General features: G+C 52.0%; 1 long non-coding RNA gene across 1 annotated transcript in view; it reads right to left on the bottom strand.

Annotated features, from left to right (window-relative positions):
• The window catches only part of LOC137467810 (uncharacterized), a 332,764-nt gene that overhangs the window by 240,598 nt on the left and 70,437 nt on the right, over window positions 1-21,729 (bottom strand). The window lies entirely within an intron of this gene.

Below are 21,729 nucleotides of genomic sequence, written 5' to 3'. Positions count from 1 at the left end.
GGATATGCAGGATTTGTCAGGGGAATCAGTGCTAATGCAGAAAGGCTCGGTAGTATCTGCACTCCCAGGTCTACAGGACAAAGATAGCAGGGAAGAGATGTAGGGAATGTTTTTCCTACCCACACATCATTCCTGGCTCTCTGAGGTCAGAAATCCCCAGCATTCCTGCTACACTCAGTTTGCCACTGAGAGATGTGAGCGGCAAAGGATTCCCTGTGGATGAGGGCAGGTGAGGGGCTGGATGGGCTTGTTCCCAACTGCCCTGGCTTTGCACCTTTGGCTGCAATCAGAGCACAGTCACAACCCTGGGTCACCCTGGGATAAACCAGACCCTGCTCAGAGCAGAGGGATCCCTGAATGTCTCACCCTCTCCAAAGGTCTCTGGGCAAGCCCTCAGCACCCCCTTCTGCCACGGACACTCACGGCTCCCTTGGCCAACCCAGCAGCATTTCCTCAGCTGTGGCATCTCTGCACTTCCCCGTGGGACATTCAGGGAACTCCCAGAGGCTCTGGCACAGCTCTGCACCCAGGAGGGCAGCTCAGAGCTGGGAAGGGCACAGCAAGGAGATCCCCGGGTGTGCCCATGATGGGATCTCAGGGAGGGGCTCAGCTCATTCCCCTTTCCCATGGACTGCTTTGCCCTCAGCCCCACAGGTCCCAGGGAAGCTTGGACACCCCATTCCCATGGACAGCCTTGCCTGGCAGGAATGCCAAGGGCAGTGCCTGACTCAGCTGCTGCAAATGCCAGAGCCTCCCTGAGAGCACCAGAAAACACTGACAATATCAGGGGAGTGCAGAAACAGGAGAAGATGTTGTGGTGCTGTGCCTGAGAGGGCAGGGCAGAGACAGCCGGGCACTCAGGACAGTGTTCCCGTGCCCAGCTGTGCCCGGCACTTCCTGCACACCAACAGTGCCCTCCTGCCCCAGCACTGCTCTGTTCAGCCCCCTCTGCTTCCCTGAGTGTCTCCCTGGGCCTGGACATTCCCTCCTGAGAGGTGCCTTGTCCCTGCCAGCGCTCACAGAGCCCATCCCACCCTGGGTGCCCTCGGCCCGGCCCTACAGAAACCTGCCTGTGTGCAGGGCCCTGGCTGGGGCAGGGTCTGTGTGCAGCTGGGCGAGGGCAGCTCAGGAGAGCCCTGCTGGGCCCTGCAAAGGTGATGCTGCTGCTGTCCAGGGCTGAGGAGTGGCTGAAGGCCCTTTGGGAGGCTGCCAGCAGAGAGACTGACCACCCAAAGTCACAGTTCTGGAGTCTCTGTAAATGTTCACACATTCCTTTGATGATCCTGTGTGTCCCTTTCAACTCAGAATGTTCTGTCATTCTGGGATCACAATTCCTGTTCTGTTTCTCTCATCCCCCTGTTGTTTATAATCAAAAGAGAAAAAAATCCTTGCAACAGTGTTAGACCAGTAAAGTACAAACCAGACCTTTATTGGAAGCTTCCAGGTGTCCCAGTGGGGATGGGGCAAACCTGGCCCCTGATTTCAACAATTTATTAAGGTTGATTAATTAGGATATTTAGCAGGAACATCCAATAGGAGATTCAGTTGCCCCAGTTACACACCCCTGGCTCAACCCATTGGAGTAGGTCCAAGGGCTTCTTTGCCTTCAGTTTTTGTTGTGACTGCTCACATTCTGGTCAAAAACCAAAATGTTCTTCTTCTAGGTCCTCTTCATGATAATAAGACTATACAGTGTTTCAGGAATGTATTTAGACATTCAGCTTATTGTTCTAAAATCTAAGAGAAAGGTTAGAAAATGTACTAGAGTTAATTAATGAGTATAATCATATAAAGTATATAATAGTAGTTAAATAGAGTTAATTAAGAGTTAGGTAAGGGTGTGGTAGCACATTTCTCCCACTCTCAGGATTTTTCATAGAGGTGCACAGAGAGAAAGAGAAAACAATTTCTATTTCTACTCCTTGTTTTTCCTATGTAGAATGTGTTTAGAGAATTGTTTACCTGGTGTGATTGCTTGATTAGATTCTAGTGAGGATTGCTTGAGCCTGATGGCCAATCCAATCCACCTGTGTGTAGACTCACAAGAACAGGATCACAAGTTATTACTAGTGAGATATAGCAGTTAAAGAAAGTAAGTATGTAGTCTTAGTATCTTCTTTTATATAGTATATTAATGTATTATAGCATAGTTATAATAAAGAAATCATTCAGCCTTCTAAACTGATGTTAGACATCATCATTTCTTACCATTAAGTTTACCTACATTTACAATATAAGGGTTATATTTTTATAAGTATATAATAGTAATTTACAGAGATACAACTATATGAAAAATGTATAAAAGCAAAAATCATTTTGTCATCACCCCAGCTTTCCCACCCTACCCCAAGCAGGAAATTGAAAACACTCTCAGGAAAGCTCCTGAGCTTTACAGCAATCCCAGGTTTACCTTCTTTGGGAAGTGTCCTGCGGAGCTGTGCCCAGGCTGCTCTGGAGCAGGGAGCAGCCCTGCCCCAGCCAGCAGCTCTCAGCAGCAGCACCTGCCCTGCTCAGGGTAGCTCCTTCCCCCCACAGCTTCTCTCCAGTGCTGGGAGCAGCTCCCCGGGCCGGCTGAGAGCTGTCCCTGGCAGGCAGCAGAGTCCCTGGCCCAGCACAGCGCCCTGGGCTGCAGGACCCTGCTCTGCAGGACAGCCCTGGGCACCCCTGGCTGCTCTGCACAAGAGATGATCAGAGAATGTACTCACAGGGTCTGTGGGCATTGGGATGTTCCAGCTGTAGGAGATCACTCCAGGAGCTGCAGCTGCATTGTCCTGCAGCCAGAGGTTCCTGTGCCAAGGGCTGCCAGGGATTCTGCCCCAGGCACTTCTCAGCACCTTCCCAGCCCTGACTGATGGAAGCTCTCTGTGCTTCTGTGCTGTGCCCGGGCTGGCTGCAGGCAGTGCCCCAGCCCTGCTGGGCTGGGAGAAGAGCTGCTCATCCAGAGAAATGTGCTTTTGAAGCTCTCCTTGGTTGCCAGGATCACCCTCTGTGCCAGGAGCCCGGCCCAGCTCAGCAGCACAGACACAGCACAAGGACTTTAATGACCCTCTGGGGCTTTGTGCTCAGGCCCTGAACATCAGGCCCTGAGAGGGAGCTGCAGAAACCTCTCCAGAGCTCCAAGTCAGAATCCAACTCCAAAGTTTCTTTGACTTTTAATGGGTCCCACTGAGGGACAGGACTGAGAAAGTGTCCCCAGGCCCCAGGCAGAGCAGAGAACTGGAGGCACTGATGACAGGTGGGGACCAAGAGAAGCCAAGTCTTGGTGCCCTGGGGCACAGCAGGGTCTGTGCCACCAAGGGCTGTCAGGAGACACCTTGTCCTGAGGCACTGGGGCCTCCTGGCACAGCCCCAGCCAGGCTGGGCACTGTCAGCCCCTTGTCCTGCCCTCACATCCCCCCCTAGCCCACATCCCAGTGGCCTCAAGGATCTGCTGGAAGGAGTCCCTGGGGAGCCTTGCTCAGGAATGGCCCTGGGGGCTCCTTCATGCTCCCAGGGACTGCAGGTTTTGCAAAGCACTTTGGCTTTGGCTTTTGCCTTGGAGTCTCTGAGAGCTTTGTGCAGTCATGGCCTCCAATTATCTGCTGTAATTAGTCCCTGGAGAGGCTTTGTTAGGAGCAACACTCAGTGGGGCTCATTAATGCTTCAAGGTACTAAGTTCATAGTCTAAGAAAATAACCAGAGCATAGAGCTAGCCTGACCTGTCTGTCCTGGCCAATTTGTCTGGGAGCAATCCTTGGATATACACAATCTGGGAGGCAAAAGTCTAATTTTTGCTATGGTCTTTGGCAAGAAGGCTTTCTTTTATCCATAGGAAGGAAGGAATAGAGCCCTCTGTTTCAGGGGCAGATGAGAGGTGACCACTGGAGGCCAAGGCCAGCCAGAGCTAGCAGGTTTTTCTGAGAGATACCTTTGCATGGAGGAAATTTTTTAGGGAGCTTACCAATTTTGGCAATGGGCATCTGAAAAGAGGGACAGTTCTTTTCCATAGCAAGGAAAGCACAGAGCCCCAGTGCTCCAGGAGCTGATGAGAGGCAGCCCTTGGCATTCCAACATCAGCCAGACCTTTCAGGCAGCCCCTGGGAGGCCAAGCCAGCCAGACCTGTTCCATGTTCCCTCGGTTCCATGGGGCCCCACAGTGTCCCAATGGTCCCTTGCTTCCATGAGGCCCTGAGGTGTCACAATGCCCCCTTGGTGACACGAGGCCCTGAAGGGTCCTAATGGCCTCCATAGTTCCATCAGGTCCCACAGAGTCATAATGGTCTCTGGGTCCATGAAGCCCCGCTGTGTCACCATGGCCCCTTGGTTCCATGGGCTCCAGTGGTGCCACAATGATCCCCTTGCTTCCATGAGGTCCCCACCGTGTCACAGTGATCTCCATGGGAAGGAAAGAACCAAGACCCAGTGTAGCAGGGGCAGCCACCAGAGGCCAAGGCCAGCCAGAATGGATGGTACTGGCAGATTCTGGCTGGGAGCAATCCTTGGATATACAGAATTTTATAGGTGGAACCCCAATTTTGGCCATTTCTGCATAGATAAGAAGGACGGTTCTTTTCCACAGGAAGGAAAGCACAGAGCCCAAGTGTTTGAAAGGCAGAAGAGGAGAGAGGTGGCTCCTGGGGGGCCAAGCCAGCCAGACCTGTTTGTCCTGGCAGCTTTTGTCATGAAGGGATCCTTGGATATATGGAATTTGGGAGGAGGAATCTTAATTTTGACCATGGACACCTTGAGTAGAAGGACGGCTCTTTTCCATAGGAAGGAAAGCATCGAGCCCCAGTGTTTTGAGGCAGGTGAGAGGCAGCTCCCTATAGGCCAAAGGAAGCCAAACCTTTAAGTCCTGGCTGCTTTCACTGGGGAGCAATCCTTGGATGTACGGAGTTTTGGAGGTGGAATCCCAGTTTTGGCCATGGGCGCCTAGTCAGGATGGATGTTTTTTTCCTATGGGAAAGAAAAGCACAAAATCCAAGTGTTCTGGAAGAAGATGAAAGGTGGCCACCCTTAGGCCAAGCCAGCCAGACCTGTCTCTCCTGGCCCCTTTCATCTAAGGGCTATCCTTGGACACAGGGCATTTTGGAAGTGGAATCTCGATTTTGGCCGTGGGCACCTGGACAGGAAGAAGAGTTCTTTTCATTAGCAAGGAAATCACAGAGCCCCAGTGTTTCAGAGGCACATGAGTGCCAGTCCTCAGGAAGCCAAGGCCAGCCAGACTTGTCTCCCCTGGCAGCTTTTGTCTGGGAGCTATCCTTGGATATAGGGAATTCTGGAGGCAGATCCCCAATTTTGGCCATGGGTGCCTGGTCGAGATGGATGTTTTTTTCCCATATGAAAGAAAAGCACATGGTCCCAGTGTCTCAAAGGCAGATGAGAGGTGGCCCCTGGGTGGCCAAGGCATCCAGACCTGTCTTTCCTGGCAGATTTCATCTGGGAACAATCTTTGCATATAAAGAAATTTGGAGAAAGAATCCAGGTTTTGGCCCTGGGTCCCTGGAGGAGAAGGACAGTTCTCTCCCATAGGAAGGAAAGCCCAGAGCCCCAGTGCTTCAGGGGCAGATGAGAAGCAGCCCTTGACATGCCAAGGTGTCCTAGTTTAGGGCAAATTTGGGAGAAATCTTCCAGGAGGAGCCCCAAGAAAGTAATCCCTGCCATGGCCCCTCCCCTTCCTGGTTCGGAGAGAAGTGGAAAAAAACCCTGTTTTTTCAACGAGCAAAACACTCCCAATTAAAAAAAAAAAATCAACTAATTAATAAGCAAAAGCAAAAGCAAGGGCAAACCAAAAGCAAGCAAGCCAGCAAGCAAGCAAGGAAACCTAGCCTCTCCTAGACACAGACCATGGGGGAGGTGAGCTGGCTGATAACAAGACAAAACAAACCTTCACTTTCAGAGTCAGTCCTGAAGGCATAAAACATAATATCAGGTACAAACAGAACACACGATTGGGGATGCAAGCAGCATAACGTCACCCTAGGACATTCCACCCCATATCTCCAAATCATCAACATAACTACCAAACATCATGTAAAAAACTTCATCAAGTTAAAACCTCCATCTTTCACTTACTCATCCTTCCATCTGACTTGCTCAAACCTTCGACACTTACACATTTCCTTCTATCTCTCTTGCTCAAACCTTCAACACTTACACATTTCCTTCTGTCTCATGTCGGTGTGTTTTAATGTACAGACAGTGGCAGTAACATCCAACAAACAGTGATATTTGCATATGAGCCTCACCCCACAATCAGATCTCCCTGAGGTACACATCGTGTTCTCCCATATTTCTGCATTATTCACCATGTACAACCTGGTCCCTGAGCAAAAACAATCCCACAAATGGGTTTGTCAGTACTCGAGGCAGAGTTGATCCACACTGTCTTCCCTAACAAACCTCTGATATGTGCCACTGGGACTTTATCTCCGTCTACTATATTCAGGGACTCAGACTGGGCAGGGCCTGCTCCATTGGTGGAACCTCGGGTGTTAACTAACCAGGTGGCCTTTGCTAAATGCTGCTCCCAGTTTTTGAAAGATCCCCCACCCAATGCTTTCAAGGTGGTTTTTAACAGTCCATTGTACCTCTCCACTTTGCCTGCAGCTGGTGCATGGTAGGAGATATGGTGCACCCACTCAATGCCATGTTCCCTAGCCCAGGTGTTGATAAGGCTGCTCTTGAAATGAGTCCCATTGTCTGACTCAATCCTCTCAGGGGCTCAAGGGTACCATGTCTGCACAGGATTTACTTTTCAAGGCCCAGGATGGTGTTCCGGGCAGTGGCGTGAGGCACAGGGGAGGTCTCCAACCATCCCGTGGTGGCTTCTGCCATTGTGAGCACGTAGCGCTTACCTTGGTGTGTCTGGGGCAGTGTGATGTAGTCAATCTGCCAGGCCCCCCCATACCTGTACTTGGACCACCGCCCACCATACCACAGGGTGTTGCGGTGTGTCTCCTCCCTCCCAAAGGTAACCCTCTCCCCCCGCCCCAACCCCTGCCGAAACTCGCGCCGAGAGAGGCACGGGCGGAGCCCGCCGCTCCTCCTGGCCGTGTCAGCAAAGCTTCCCGCGGCTTTTAAAAACGGCAAAGCCGCGCCGTACAAAGCTGAGCCACACGGGCTTGCCTTGCTGCTGAGTCCAATGGCGGCAGCTGGGATGTTTCCTCCCCAGCGACACCCTTGGGTTACTTAGAGGCTGCGAGCGATATTCCTCAGTGGAGAGGCTTCGGGCGATGGTGAAGAAAGGAGGCACTTCTGCTAGAGCTTGATCCAGAGTCTTTATTTCAGCTACAGAGTTGTGGACCTGGTGGCAGCTCCAACAGAAGGCCCGGCCACGTGGCTGGATTGTCCTTTTAACCCGGGGGTAAGGGGAGGGGCAGGGACAGGTAGCCACCAACCAGGCGAGGGGGAGGGGTGCCAGGGGAGAAGGGGCACTTAGGTCTACCAATAGCCACAGGGGGCAGGGGGTATCTTTCAAATCTGCCAATCACTCGACCCCCTGGACCCCCTGTCTCACAGCCAGGGCTCATGGGGGTTGGGGCGGGGGGAGAGGGTTACCTTTGGGAGGGAGGAGACACACCGCAACAACAGGGGCTTCACTCACTTGGCCTGCTTGATCTCAGCACACGTCTCACAGTCATGGATAACCTGAGAAATACTGTCCATGGTTAAATCCACCGCTTGGTCTCATGCCAACTTGTAGGTGGCATCTCTGCCCTGATGACCTGAGGCATCATGGGCCCATTGAGCTAGGAACAACTCCCCCTTATGTTGCCAATCCAAGTCTATCTTTGACACCTCTATCATTGCAGCCTGATCTACCTGCTCGTTGTTTCGGTGTTCCTCATTAGCCCGACTCTTGGGGACATGGGCATCTACATGACAGACTTTCACAGACACTTTTTCTACCCAAGAGGCAATGTCTTTCCACACATCAGTAGCCCAGACTGGTTTTCCTCTACGCTGCCAGTTGGCCTTTTTCCACCTTTCCAGCCAGTCCCACAGAGCACTGGCTACCATCCAAGAATCCATATAAAGGTCGAGCTTTGGTCACTTCTCTCTCTCTCAGCAATGTCCAGGGCCAGCTGAACGGCCTTGAGGTCAGCAAGTTGACTTGATCCACCTTCTCCTTCAGTAGCTTGTGCTACGTGTTGTGTGGGGCTCCATACGTCTGCTTTCCACTTCCAGTTCATCCCTACGATGCCACAGGAACCGTCAGTGAAAACAGCGTATCGAGTTTCCTCTGATGGTAGCTGGTTGCATGGTGCCCCTTCTTTAGCACTTGTCACTTGTTCCTGCTGCTCTCCATCAGTGAAACCAAAGTTCTCACCAGCAGCCAGTTTGTAATTATCTCCAAAATCCCAGGGCGATTCAGGTTTCCAATATGGGTGTGCTGCATGATGAGAGTAATCCATTTGCTCCATGTGGCAGCAGTGTCATGGAGGGTAGTGGGAACCTTTCCTTTAAACATCCACCCCAGTGCCGTCAGTGAGGGTGCCAGGAGGAGTTGTGTTTCTGTGGCAATCACCTCGGAGGCAGCTTGAACTCCTTCATAGGCAGCCAAGATTTCCTTCTCTGTGGGAGTGCAGTTGGCTTCAGACCCTCTGTAATTTCAGCTGCAGAATCCCAGTGGTCGGCCTCAAGTCTCCCCAGGCACCTTCTGCCAAAGGCTCCAGGACAAGCCATTGTTCCCGGCTGCAGAGTAGAGCACATTCTTCATCTCTGGTCCCATCCTGACTGGGCCAAGGGCTACTGCCTGAGCAATCTCCTGCTTGATCTGGGTGAAAGCTTGTTGCTGCTCAGTGCGCCAGAGGAAATCGTTCTTCTTGCAGGTAACCAGGTAAAGAGGGCTCACAATCTGGCTGTACTCGGGAATGTGCATTCTCCAAAAACCTATGGCACCTAGGAAAGCTCGTGTTTCCTTCTTGCTGGTTGGTGGAGACATCGCAGTGATCCTTTTGGTGACCTCAGTGGGAATCTGACACAATCCGTCTTGCAACTTTACCCCCAGGAACTGGATCTCTCAGGCAAGTCCCTTGACTTTGCTCTCCTTGATGGCAAAGCCAGCTTCCAGCAGAATCTGGATGATCCTCTCTCCTTTCTCAAGTACTTCCATTGCCGTGTTCCCCCACACAGTGATGTCATTGATGTACTGCAGGTGTTCTGGAGCTTCACCCTTTTCCAGTGCAGCCTGGATCAGTCCATGGCAGATGGTGGGGCTGTGCTTCCACCCCTGGGGCAGTCGGTTCCAGGTGTACTGCACGCTCCTCCAGGTGAAAGCAAACTGAGGCCTGCATTCTGCTGCCAGAGGAATGGAGAAAAACGTGTTAGCAAATGTCAGCAGTGGCGTACCACTTTGCTGCCTTGGACTCCAGCTCGTACTGGAGTTCCAGCATGTCCGGTACAGCAGCGTTCAGCGGTGGAGTCACTTCATTCAAGGCACCATAGTCCACAGTCAATCTCCATTGAGACTTGTGCACAGGCCAGATGGGGCTGTTGAAGGGTGAGTGGGTTTTGCTGACCATCCCTTGGCTCTCCAGCTCACGGATCATTCTGTGGATGGGGATCACGGCACCTCCATTCATCCGATACTGCCAGCACTGCACTGTTGAGGTGGCAATTGGTACTTGTTGCTCTTCCACCCTCAGGAATCCTACTGCAGTTGGATTCTCAGACAGTCCAGTCAAGGTGTTCAATTGCCTAATGTCCTCTGCCTCTACCGCAGCTATGCCAAAAGCCCACCTGAGTCCCTTTGGTTCTTTGTAATTGCCATTCTGGAGGAAGTCTATGCCCAGAATACCCAGGGCCTCTGGGCCGGTCACAATAGGATGTTTCTGCCACTCCTTCCCAGTCAGGCTCACCTCGGCTCCCAACAGGGCCAATTGCTGTGATCCCCCCGTCACCCCAGCAATGGAAACAGGTTCTGCCCCCACATGTCCCGATGGTATCAGGGTCCACTGTGCACCAGTGTCAACTAAGGCATCCTATTTTTGTGGCTCTGATATGCCAGGCCATTGGATCCACACTGTCCAGAAGATCCAGTTTTCCTGTGCCTCTTCCTGGCTAGAGGCAGGGCCCCTCTAACCCTGGTTAATATTTCTTTCCTGGGCATTCATGGTAGAGGTATCTTCAAGGGGATCTGACAGATCATACCCAGCTGCTCAGTCATGGGAGGCTGAGACTATCTTCCCTTTAGTGGAACTCCCTCGGTTAGTGTCCTAGGGTGACATTATGGTGCTTGTATCCCCAGTCGTGTGTTCTGTTTATGTTTGATATTATGTTCTGTGCCTTCAGGACTGACTCTGAAAGTGAAGGTTTGTTTTGTCTTGTTATCAGCTGGCTCAACTCCCCACCATGGTCTGTGTCTAGGGGAGGCTGGCTTGCTGGCTTGCTGGCTTGCTTGCTTTGCTTTGCTCTCACTCCTGCTTTTTGCTTTTGCTTATTAGTTAGTTTAGCTAGGCAATCCAATTTTTACCCTGGACTGTTTTTTTTTCCTTTCCCTTTCCTGAATACCATCCCATCCTGCTCTGGACTGGAACCTGGGAAACACCAAGAAACACCGAGAGCCTGCATTTTGTGACCTGCAGCAGCCATCCCCAGCACTGGAGACTGATAGCTGGGTGACCACTCCCAAAGAGACTTTCTGAATTTGTCATCTCTTCAGAACGGTGAAAGAGTTTTGTCATCTGGTGTTGTTTTTGTATTGGGGAGTGTTTTGCTTGTTAAATAAACAGGATTTTTTTCCACTTCTCTCCCAGGAAATTCTTTCTGAACCAGGTGGGTGAGGGGCTGTGGGGAGATTTGCTTTCTGGGGGCTCCTTCCAGAGGTCTTCTCCCAAATTTGCCCTAAACTAGGACAAATATTTTGGTGCCCAACTCGTGGCTCGAGAGAGTGGAAAAAACCTTGTTCTAATCATATTTTGCTTGCAATTACTCTGGGCTGGTATAGAGCAGTTACTGGCTATGTTTTTTGAATTCATAATGTCTCTTGGGGTGCAGGCCTGCATGTGTTTCTGGTCCCTAGGGTTTTTTGAGGTCTTAATACCTCTATGGTCCCTAGGTTTATTTTCTTATCCAGAAATAGCTCTGGTATTGTCCCTAATACGTAGTTTTTGCAGTAGAGGGGCACTGACCAGGATATCCATTGGGCTGGGCTTGGTTGTAATGGCTGGCAGGAGGTTTATAAAGGTGCTGGAGTCTGTTCCAGGAATGTTTGGTTCATGGTTATGGTTGTGCACCCAGTTTGTTAGAGGAGAAGCAGGAGATGAGGCTTTTCAGCCTTTGCTTTCCTTCTTCTCCTCTGAATCTGTTATATCCCTATTGGAGAATGAATGTTCAGTTTCCCCTGAATGTTAAAGAGACCATCTTTTTGGTATTTAATTTGGTAAGCTTTCGCTGCACAGTCTGCGGCTTCTCTAGAATGAGGGCTGAGATTTCTAGAAGGGCTGATGAGACCCCTGACCCAGGAGTAGACACAGGTGTGAGAAATCCTGAGTGGTGTGGGAAATGGACCAAATCTTAAAGGAGTTTTCTGACCCTATAGTCTGGGACTTTCCATGTGAACAAATTCAGAACCCAGCTGAGGTGGCAAAGTACCTGAAAGAGAAGTGCCATGATACCTCTAAGGAGAAAAAGATCATTGCAGTGAGCTGGGCCCTGGCATATGCTTACCGCACTCTGCTAGGTCCTGTAGGGCAGCAGAGGAAGGGGGGCAGGGAGATAAATCAGCAGTGATCCCAGTCACTCAGGCTGCAGCCAACAGCCCAGGCTCGAAGCCAGCAGCTAAACCAGACTGTAAGCCTCAATCAGTGGCTGTTGCTACCAGCACGAGAAATGGAAAGTGCACAGACAAGACTGATCGATCGGTGGATGACGATGATGATTATGATGCAGAAGATGGACCCTCAACACCTCCTGACATAAAATCAGGAGTCAAAGAAACAAGATCAGAAGCCAATATTGAGTCCTTTTCCCTAAAGAACCTCCGTGGCCTAAGAAAGGATTACATTCGACAACCTGATGAGTCTAAAATTAGTTGGTTGGTCCATCTTTGGGATGCTGCAGGAGAAGCTCTGTGCACGGCTCCTGGAAAGTGTAGCACAAAGATACCTGTGTGCAGATGATCTTTATATGCAGCAGACCCAGTGGAAGGCTATAGAACAAGGGATCCAACGCCTGAGAGAAATGGCAGTGGCAGAGATTATCTTCTCAGATGACACAACAACTAGGAATCCAGACATGGTACCATGTACGTCTGTGATGTGGCGAAAACTTGTACGGCTTGGGCCACATGAATACGCTTCTGCTTTAGCAATAATGAAGTGGGATGAGAAGGATGAGACCGTGCTCAATATGGTGAAGAAGCTCCGGGCATATGCAGATGCTGTGCATGGCCGAACAGACGCCAGAATTGCAGCGGTGGAAACACATCTGCAGAAATTAGAAGACAAGATAGAGGAGAATCACAAGAAACTCAGGGAGGAGATTAAAGAGGACCTTCTCCAAATGTCGGCAGTACAAATTAAAGGCCCTGGTATCCAACGCAGACGTTCCCCAGATGGGGAGAGAAGGTACACCCCACGAGCTGAGCTGTGGTTCTTCCTGAGTGATTGCGGAGAAAACATGAGGAGATGGGACAGAAAATCTACTGCTGTTCTGGCATTATGGGTGTATGAATTGAAGGAAGGCAAGACTCAGAGAGGAAGTTCCACCAAAAGGAAAGCAGCTCCAGCTGCCCATAGCCAAGCTGCCAGGTATGATGTGAATGATGATGATGATGACATGTCCGATCCCCTTGAAGGAAGCTCTAAGACATATGCCCAATGAAAGAAGGATAACCAAGCTTAGAGGGGCCCTGCCTCTAGCCAGGTAGAGGCAAGGGAAAACTGTGTTTTCTGGACAGTGTGGATTCGTTGGCCTGGCACATCAGAACCACAAGACTAGAAGGCTTTGGTCGATACTGGTGCGCAATGCACATTAGTCCCATTGAGACACGTGGGGGCAGAACCTGTCTCCATTGCTGGCGTGACAGGGGGATCACAGGACTTTACCTTAGTGGAAGCTGAGGTGAGCCTGACAGGAAATGAGTGGAAAAAATACCCTATTGGGACTGGCCCAGAGGCCCCATGCATTTTGGGCATAGATTACCTCCAAAGGTGGTATTTTAAAGACCCAAAAGGACTGAGGTGGGCATTTGGGATAGCAGCTGCAGTGACAGAGGGCGTCCAGCAATTGAACACCTTGCTTGGACTGTCCAAGAATCCAAGTACAGTAGGACTTCTGAAGGGAGAAGAGCAAAGGTACCAATTGCCACTTCAACAGTGCATCGCCAACAGTACAGAACAACTCGAGATGCTGTGGTTCCCATCCATAAGATGATTTGAGAGCTGGAGAGCCAAGAAGTGGTCAGCAAAACCCACTCACCCTTCAACAGTCCCATCTGGCCTGTGCGTTAATCTGAAGGAGAATGGAGATTGACAGTGGACTGCCATGCATTGAATGAAGTGACTCCACAACTGAGTGCTGCTGTGCCAGACATGCTGGAACTCCAGTACGAGCTGGAGTCCAAGGCAGCAAAGTGGTACGCCACTATTGACATTGCTAACACATTTTTCTCCATTCCTCTGGCAGCAGAATGCAGGCCTCAGTTTGCTTTCACCTGGAGGGGCGTGCAGTACACCTGGAACCGACTGCCCCAGGGGTGGAAGCACAGCCCCACCATCTGCCATGGACTGATCCAGGCTGCACTGGAAAAGGGTGAAGCTGCAGAACACCTGCAGTACATCAATGGCATCATTGTGTGGGGGAACACGGCAATGGAAGTATTTGAGAAAGGAGAGAGGATCATCCAGATTCTGCTGGAAGCTGGCTTTGCCATCAAGAAGAGCAAAGTCAAGGGACTTGCCTGAGAGATCCAGTTCCTGGGGGTAAAGTTGCAAGACGGATTGTGTCAGATTCCCACTGAGGTCACCAAAAGGATCACTGCGATGTCTCCACCAACCAGCAAGAAGGAAACACGAGCTTTCCTAGGTGCCATAGGTTTTTGGAGAATGCACATTCCTGAGTACAGCCAGATTGTGAGCCCTCCCTACCTGGTCACCTGCAAGAAGAACGATTTCCTCTGGGGCCCTGAACAGCAACAAGCTTTCACCCAGATCAAGCAGGAGAATGCTCAGGCAGTAGCCCTTGGCCAGGTCAGGATGGGACCAGAGGTGAAGAACATGCTCTACTCTGCAGCTGGGAATGATGGTCTGTCCTGGAGACTTTGGCAGAAGGTGCCTGGGGAGACATGAGTCCGACCACTAGGATTTTGGAGTCGGAGCTACAGAGGGTCTGAAGCCAACTACACCCCTACAGAGAAGGAAATCTTGGCCACCTACGAAGGAGTCCAAGCCGCCTCAGAGGTGATTGGTACAGAAGCACAACTCCTCCTGCACCCCGACTACCGGTGCTGGGGTGGATGTTCAGAGGAAAGGTTCCCTCCACCCACCATGCCACCAGTGCTACATGGAGCAAGTGGATTTCTCTCATCACGCAGCACGCCCATATTGGTAAACTGAATCACCCTGGAATTTTGGAAGTAATTACAAATTGGCCCCAAGGTGAAAGTTTTGGTGTCACAGATGAAGAACAAGAACCAGTGAAATGGGCTGAAGAAGCTCCACCATACAACCGCCAGCAGAGGAAACACTCTACGCTGTTTTCACTGACGGTTCCCGTGGCATCGTAGGGCAGAATCAGAAGTGGAAAGCAGCTCTATGGAGCCCCACATGATGGGTCGCAGAGGCCACTGAAGGAGAAGGTGGATCAAGTCAACTTGCTGAACTCAAAGCCATTCAACTGGCCCTAGACATTGCAGAAAGAGAGAAGTGGCAAAAGCTCTACCTCTACACTGATTCATAGATGGTAGCCAATGCTCTGTGGGGATAGCTGGAGAGATGCAAAGAGGCTAACTGGCAGCGTAGAGGAAAACCAACCTGGGCTGCTGAAGAATGGAAAGACATTGCTACCTGGGTAGAGAAACTACCTGTGAAGGTTCGCCACATAGATGCCCATGTCCCCAAAAGTAGAGCTAATGAAGAGCAGCAAAACAATCAGCAGGTAGATCAGGCTGCAAAGATAGGGGTGTCAAAGATAGACCTGAATTGGGAACACAAGGGAGAGTTGCTCCTAGCACAATGGGCCCATGATGCCTCAGGCCATCGGGGCAGAGATGCCACTTTTAATTTGGCACGAGACCGAGGGGTGGATTTAACCATGGACAGTGTTTCTCAGGTTATCCATGACCGTGAGACGTGTGCTGCCATCAAGCAGGTCAAGTGAGTGAAGCCCCTGTGGTATGGTGGGCAGTGGTCCAAGTACAGGTATGGGGGGGCCTGGCAGACTGACTACATCACACTGCCCCAGACACTCCAAGGCGAGCGCTACGTGCTCACAATGGCAGAAGCCACCACGGGATGGTTGGAGACCTCCCCTGTGCCTCATGCTACAGCCCGTAACATCATCCTGGGCCTTGAAAAGCAGGTCCTTTGGAGGCATGGTACCCCTTAGAAGATTGAGTCTGATAACGGGACTCATTTCAAGAGCAGTCTTATGAACACCTGGGCTAGGGAACATGGCATTGAGTGGGTGCACCATATCCCCTACCATGCACCAGCTGCAGGCAAAGTGGAGAGGTACAATGGACTGTTAAAAACCACCCTGAAAGCATTGGGTGGGGGATCTTTAAAGAACTGGGAGCAGCATTTAGCAAAGGCCACCTGGTTAGTTAACACCCGAGGTTCCACCAGTGGAGCAGGCCCTGCCCAGTCTGAGTCCCTGAATATAGTAGACGGAGATAAAGTCCCAGTGGCACATATCAGAGGTTTGTTAGGGAAGACAGTGTGGATCAACTCTGCCTCGAGTACAGACAAACCCATTTGTGGGATTGTCTTTGCTCAGGGACCAGGTTGTACATGGTGAATAATGCAGAAATATGGGAGAACACAATGTGTACCTCAGGGAGATCTGATTGTGGGGTGAGGCTCATATGCAAATATCACTGTTTGTTGGATGTTACTGCCACTGTCTGTACATTAAACCACACCGACATGAGACAGAAGGAAATGTGTAAGTGTTGAAGGTTTGAGCAAGTGATATAGAAGGAAATGTGTGTCAAAAATTTGAGCAAGGGAGATGGAAGGAAATGTGTCTGAGTAAGTGAAAGATAGAAGTTTTTACTTGATGAGCAAGGGAGATGGAAGGAAATGTGTCTGAGTAAGTGAATGATGGAAGTTTTTACTTGATGAAGTTTTTACATGATGTTTGGTAGTATGTTGACGATATGGAGATAAGGAGTGGAATGTCCTAGGGTGACGTTATGGTGCTTGCATCCCCAGTCGTGTGTCCTGTTTATGCTTGATGTTATGTTCTGTGCCTTCAGGACTGGCTCCGAAAAGTGAAGGTTTGTTTTGTCTTGTTATCAGCCGGCTCACCTCTCCCCATGGTCTGTGTCTAGGAGAGGCTAGGGCTTGCTGGCTTTCTTGCTTGCTTGCTGGTTTGCTTGCTTTCACTTTGCTCTTGCTTTTGCTTTTTGCTTTTGCCCTTGCTTTTGCTTATTAGTTAGTTTAGCTAGGCAATCCAATTTTTTCCCTGGACTGTTTTTATTCTTTCCCTTTCCTGAATACCATTTGAACCTGCTCAGGACTGGGACCTGGGAAACACCAAGAAACACCGAGAGCCAGCATTTTGTGACCTGCAGGAGCAACCCCCAGTGCCGGAGACTGATAACTAGGCAACCAGTCCCAGGAGAGACTTTCTGAATTTGTCACCTCTTCAGAGCATAGAAAGACTTTTTGTCATCTGGTGTTGTTCATTTTTTTTTTTTTGCTGGGGAGTGCTTTGCCTGCTCAATAAACAGGTTGTTTCCACTACTCTCTGAAGAAATTCTTCCCGAGCCAGGTGAGCAAGGGGCTGTGTGGGTTTGCTTTCTGGGGGCTCCTTCTGAAGGTTTTCTCCCAAATTTGCCCAAAACCAGGACACATTACTACATAAGCAGGCTGTTCTTTGGTGAGATCCAGCAGGGCCCTGTTCAGCCTGTGCTCAGCAAACTGACTGGCCATGAGCCACTGGTGGATGTACCTCACCATGGCAGGCACCTGGAGAAGGCACGGGGAGACTTGGAAAGCTGCCAGAGGGAGGAATGTCCCCAGCTTCCCCAGAGAAGTGCTTCCCTTCCCACCACACTGCCATGGCCTCAAAGGCTTCCAGTAAGCAGCAGGCATGGCTTGGGAGGCCAAGCAATTCCTGGGAGGATGAAATCCTGGCCACAGGCTGCTTACTTGCTTTGGATTGGAAAACCTCTCCTCTACGAGCATATCCAGCAGGGCAGCACAGGTCTTGGTTTTGAAGATGTGCGAATATGCTCTGAGCCCTGTGCCCATGGTGCTGGTCTCTTCCTCCCGAATCCTCTTGATGAATTTGCAAACCAGCTGTAGGAGAAAGGCAGGAAGCCAGGGATGCTCCAAGCACGGTGCTCGGCTGAGCGGTGACAGCAGGCCCAGCCCAGCTGGGGATGGCAGCAGGTACCTGCGCTGTTCTGTGGAAGAGGCCACGGGTGTGTTCCTGCTCTTGTGTGCACTGCACAACTGCACCTGGCAAAGAGCGAGCGCAGCCTGAGCTGAGGGGCTGCGGGAGAGGCCGGAGAACACAGCCCAGCCCTGCGCTCCCTGGGCAGGGACAGCCCTGGGATGCCCCAGGGGATAGAGCACGGGCGCTGTGGGGTGTCTGCCTGGCCCCTCTTTAGTCCTGTCCATGGGCAAGTGCCCAGGGGATGGGCTGGGATGGGCTGGGATTGGATGGGATGCCATGGGGTGCCATGGGATGGGATGTGGCCAAGCTGGCTGCAGCCACCAGCCCTGCAGTCCAGCAGCCCAGCTCTGCCACTCACTCTCCTGCTGAGGCTTGAACTGCACCACCTCTTCAGTCTCCTGTGCTGTGCCAGCTCCAGGGCCTTCTTCCTCTCCTCCACCCAGGCCAGCTTGGGCACTCTCGGGGGTCTCTGCTCCATGTCAGTGATCGGATTTGTGACGACTTGCAGGAGAGATGCCTTGGAAAAGCTCCGAGTCAGCAAGGCCTGCAGTCATGCCTGGAAGGCACCTTCAAGAGAGAAGCCTCAGGAAGGTGACAGGACAGCAATTCCTGTACTCTGGTCTTGAGGGCTCCTGCCACAAGGACAGGAGACTCCTGTCGACGATTGTGGTCTGGCCTCGAGGGCACCGGTGGCAGGGATGGGAGATGCCTCTGGGGCACAGAGTCCCACGGTCTGCCCTCGAGGACACCTGCAGGAGAGAAGCCTTGGGAAGGCAATGGGTCACCAAGTCCTGTGGTCTGGCCTCAAGGTCAGCTGCAGGAATAATGCCTCGGAAAAGCTCCGGGTCAGACACGAATGAATGCACTGTGCGGGGGCTCCTCATGGCACCGCTCTGTCCCGTCCTGTCCCGTCGCGTGCTTCGAGCACTGTGGTGTGGTCTTGTCACTGCCAGCTCCTATGTCACCCCGTGTCACAAAGGGCCCTTGGACACGCTGTCCCGTTCCATGCCACGGGGACCGTGCTGCCCCGTGTCACAAAGGGCCCCTGCACACACTGCCCCCTGCCCTGGGGCAGCCCCCAGCCCACCCAAAGTGGCTCGGTTTGGAAGGAATCCCTCACCCCAAGTGTCTAAGACAGCCCGACAGGATCTTTAGGAACGGCTCAAACCATCAGCAAACGCTGCCCTGCTCTGCAGGCTCAGGGCAGCAGAAGGAGCCCTCAGGGCTGCCGACGCAGCCGCGCTGGGAAGGGCACGGGGCCTTCACAGAAGCTGGCACGGCCTCCTTGGGACACGTCCCGGCTGGTGGCCATCCTAAACCCGCGGGTGTGACAGAGACAAGGAATGTGTGGGCCAGGGCAGGAATGCTGCTCTGACCCCTGGGGCCCGGGGAGCGCTGACATCAGCAGGTGTGGCAGGGTCCCTGCCCAAGCAGACCTGCCACCCCCCGAGCCCTGGCAGCACCGGTGCCCGTCTCCTGTCCCAGAGACCTGTGCCCGTGGGGGGCTTCTGTGCCAGGGGGAGCCAAAGCCCACGTGCATTGGGGGCTGCGCTCCTGCCTGCAGGGGCTGTTGGCAGGAGCACCTGGAGCAACTGCTGGCAACACTTGTTCTCTGTCAGAAGCTCTTACTCCATGCTGAAATTATTTTCTCATTGAAGTTATTGCCTTCAGCACAAAAACACCTTAGCGGCGAAGGCACAGAAGAATCTGGCAAGTAAGAATCCTCAATTCAGGAAAGCTTTACTTCCCATTGCTCGACTCAAGTAGTTCCAGAAAGTTGCAAACTTCCCAAATTAATTGGGATGGCCTGAGGAGGTGAAGAGTTGGAATTTTGCTTCCAATCTCAAAGCAGCAACTCATTTGCCTTAACCTCATCCACTGAGGGTCACTTTACAGAACAGAGCACTACACAAAAAAAGGGAAAAAACAAGGGCCATTATTTGGTTTTCTATGAACGGATGATAATATCCTAATTCTCTAAAGAAATAAAAGCTCTCAAGAAATCAAAGTCCACTCAGTGGTAGAAAAGTAGCTCAAAGAATTGAGTAGATGGCAAAAGGGCTAATCCTCCCCCTGGTACAGATATCTGAGTGGCCAGTAAAGTACAGCTCTCCCCTCTTGTTCCCTGCAGGACAATCAGGACCATGAAGAGGAAAAGTCACAGATATTCCTTCTGCCCTCCCTAACCAAAGCTGTGCCAAAGCACAGATGCTGCCTTCAAACTGACTCAAATTCCAGCCTAGACCTCTCACCTTCCAGACAACTCCTTCTCCAACACCCCACTAACACCAAGCCCCCAAACTCCCGCACAGAAGCCCTCAACACCCCGCCAGGAGCCCCAGCTGTTCCCGTCCCTCCGCAGAGCTTTCCCACCCTCCAGCAGACGCCCTGGTTCCCTGCAGGTGCCGTGGGATGGCACTCAGGAGGATCTGCTCCAAGGCCTTCCCCTGGAGCACGCTCAGGCTGCCAGGCCTATGGATCCTGGATCATCCTTCCCACCGAGCCTTCCTGTGCACGGCTGCTCCATTTGCACCTTTGCGCTCAGCTTGGACTTCTCCACTTCACCAGGAGTGCTGGGAAAGGATGGAGAGCAGCCTGGCAAGCTCTTTCTGCAGCTCCCTCTTTACCCTGGGGAGGGAGAACATCCCACAGGAAAGCAACTGGTGCCACAAGGAGCGGGTGGCCTCAGGCACCTTTGGGGATGAAACAAGGCCTTGGTTTGACATGAGTAAGCACAAGCAATTCACATGAGTAAACAAGTAATTAGCACAGACATACCTAAGTACTTAGCACCAGTTAGCATAACAAAAACCTGGCAGGCCTAACTTGACATGAGAGTGACCTGACAAAAAGCTTTAGACACAGTCTACCAGAAGAACTAAGGGCAAGTGTGGAATCAGCCCTGTGCAGGGAAGCCCTGAGGAAGACTTTGTGCTGCTTTGGGGCATCGAGACCGCTCCTGGCCAGGGCCTGGACATCAGCTTCAAGTATGGGAATCTGACACCATGTATTTCCAACCGCCTGCCTATGGAATCACCTCAGCAGTGTAAAGATGGATGGTGATTTTGATACAACTCCGACATCAACCCACTGAAATTTATACATGGTGGAGAAACATTTCAGTGGGTGCAGACCCTTGCCCTCCTGCCAGGTCAATAAAAGGGCTTTTGGCTGACAATGCATTTGTCTGCCGATTTGTTTGAATGAGGGAGACCCCTCAGGACTGCTGTATCCTGAGGGAACAGCATTGGCCTTGGCCTGTAGGCACCTGCACAAGCTTAAAATCAGCTGCCTCAGCTTCCAGGACCTCTCTTGGCCGGCATCCTGACGTGGATGCAGGACTGCTGTGAGGCACTGCTGGGACCCAGCGGGACAGGACCAGCTGTCTCGTGTCCACGTAGCACCCCTCACACAGCCAGGGCCATCCCGAAACCAGACAAACGCTCACGTGTCAGCACAGGGGAGCGAGGAGCACTGGGCTCCTCTCAGGGTATCTCAGCTGGGCTCGCTCCACAACACACCCCCTCTTTCAGGCCTGCTGATGCCCAGCTGCCAGAAATGCCTACCTTGTTCTCTCCAGGGTGCACAGGGAGAGCCAATGAGCAGGACGCCTTGGGAGGCAAACCTTCCCAGCCTTTTCTGAGGCCAGGGACACACCAAGATCAGCCAAGACCCTCCACGCTGCCTGGCCCACCCAGCCCAGCTCTGTGCTGGCCCTGGGCCACAGCAGCTTCCACCAAGCAAGAGCCACATGCACATTGCCAAGAGTTGAAACACAGCAGACAGGGAAGATGTGAAAAGTGTGTGTGTAAAGGCCTTTTAATTCACAGCTCTCAGAGAGAGCTTTGGGGCTCATGGCTGGACAGAGACGCTCCTGCTCACGCCTCTGTCCAAAGGGGGGAACACACCCTGCTGCAGGTGCTTGGGTTGGTCTCCACAGGTCCAGGCGGATGCCAAACCTTCTCTTCACAGCCTTCTCCCTTGCCCTGCCCCTCTGCCAAGTGCAACGGGCCTCAGGCAGTGAAAGGACCACAGAGAGCCAAAGGGGGACCCTTGCACCTGCCTCGCTGGGAGCTCCCTGGGAAGCACTTTCCTTGAGAAGCAAGCCCCTTTCCTCCAAAGGCATTTCCCCAAATGTGTAGCTGTCCTGGGGAACACCAACACACTCTCAAGAAAAGC

The sequence above is a fragment of the Anomalospiza imberbis genome, unplaced genomic scaffold, assembly GCF_031753505.1.
Source record: "Anomalospiza imberbis isolate Cuckoo-Finch-1a 21T00152 unplaced genomic scaffold, ASM3175350v1 scaffold_80, whole genome shotgun sequence".
Taxonomy (NCBI): domain Eukaryota; kingdom Metazoa; phylum Chordata; class Aves; order Passeriformes; family Viduidae; genus Anomalospiza; species Anomalospiza imberbis.
This window is presented reverse-complemented; position numbering and strand designations above follow the sequence as displayed.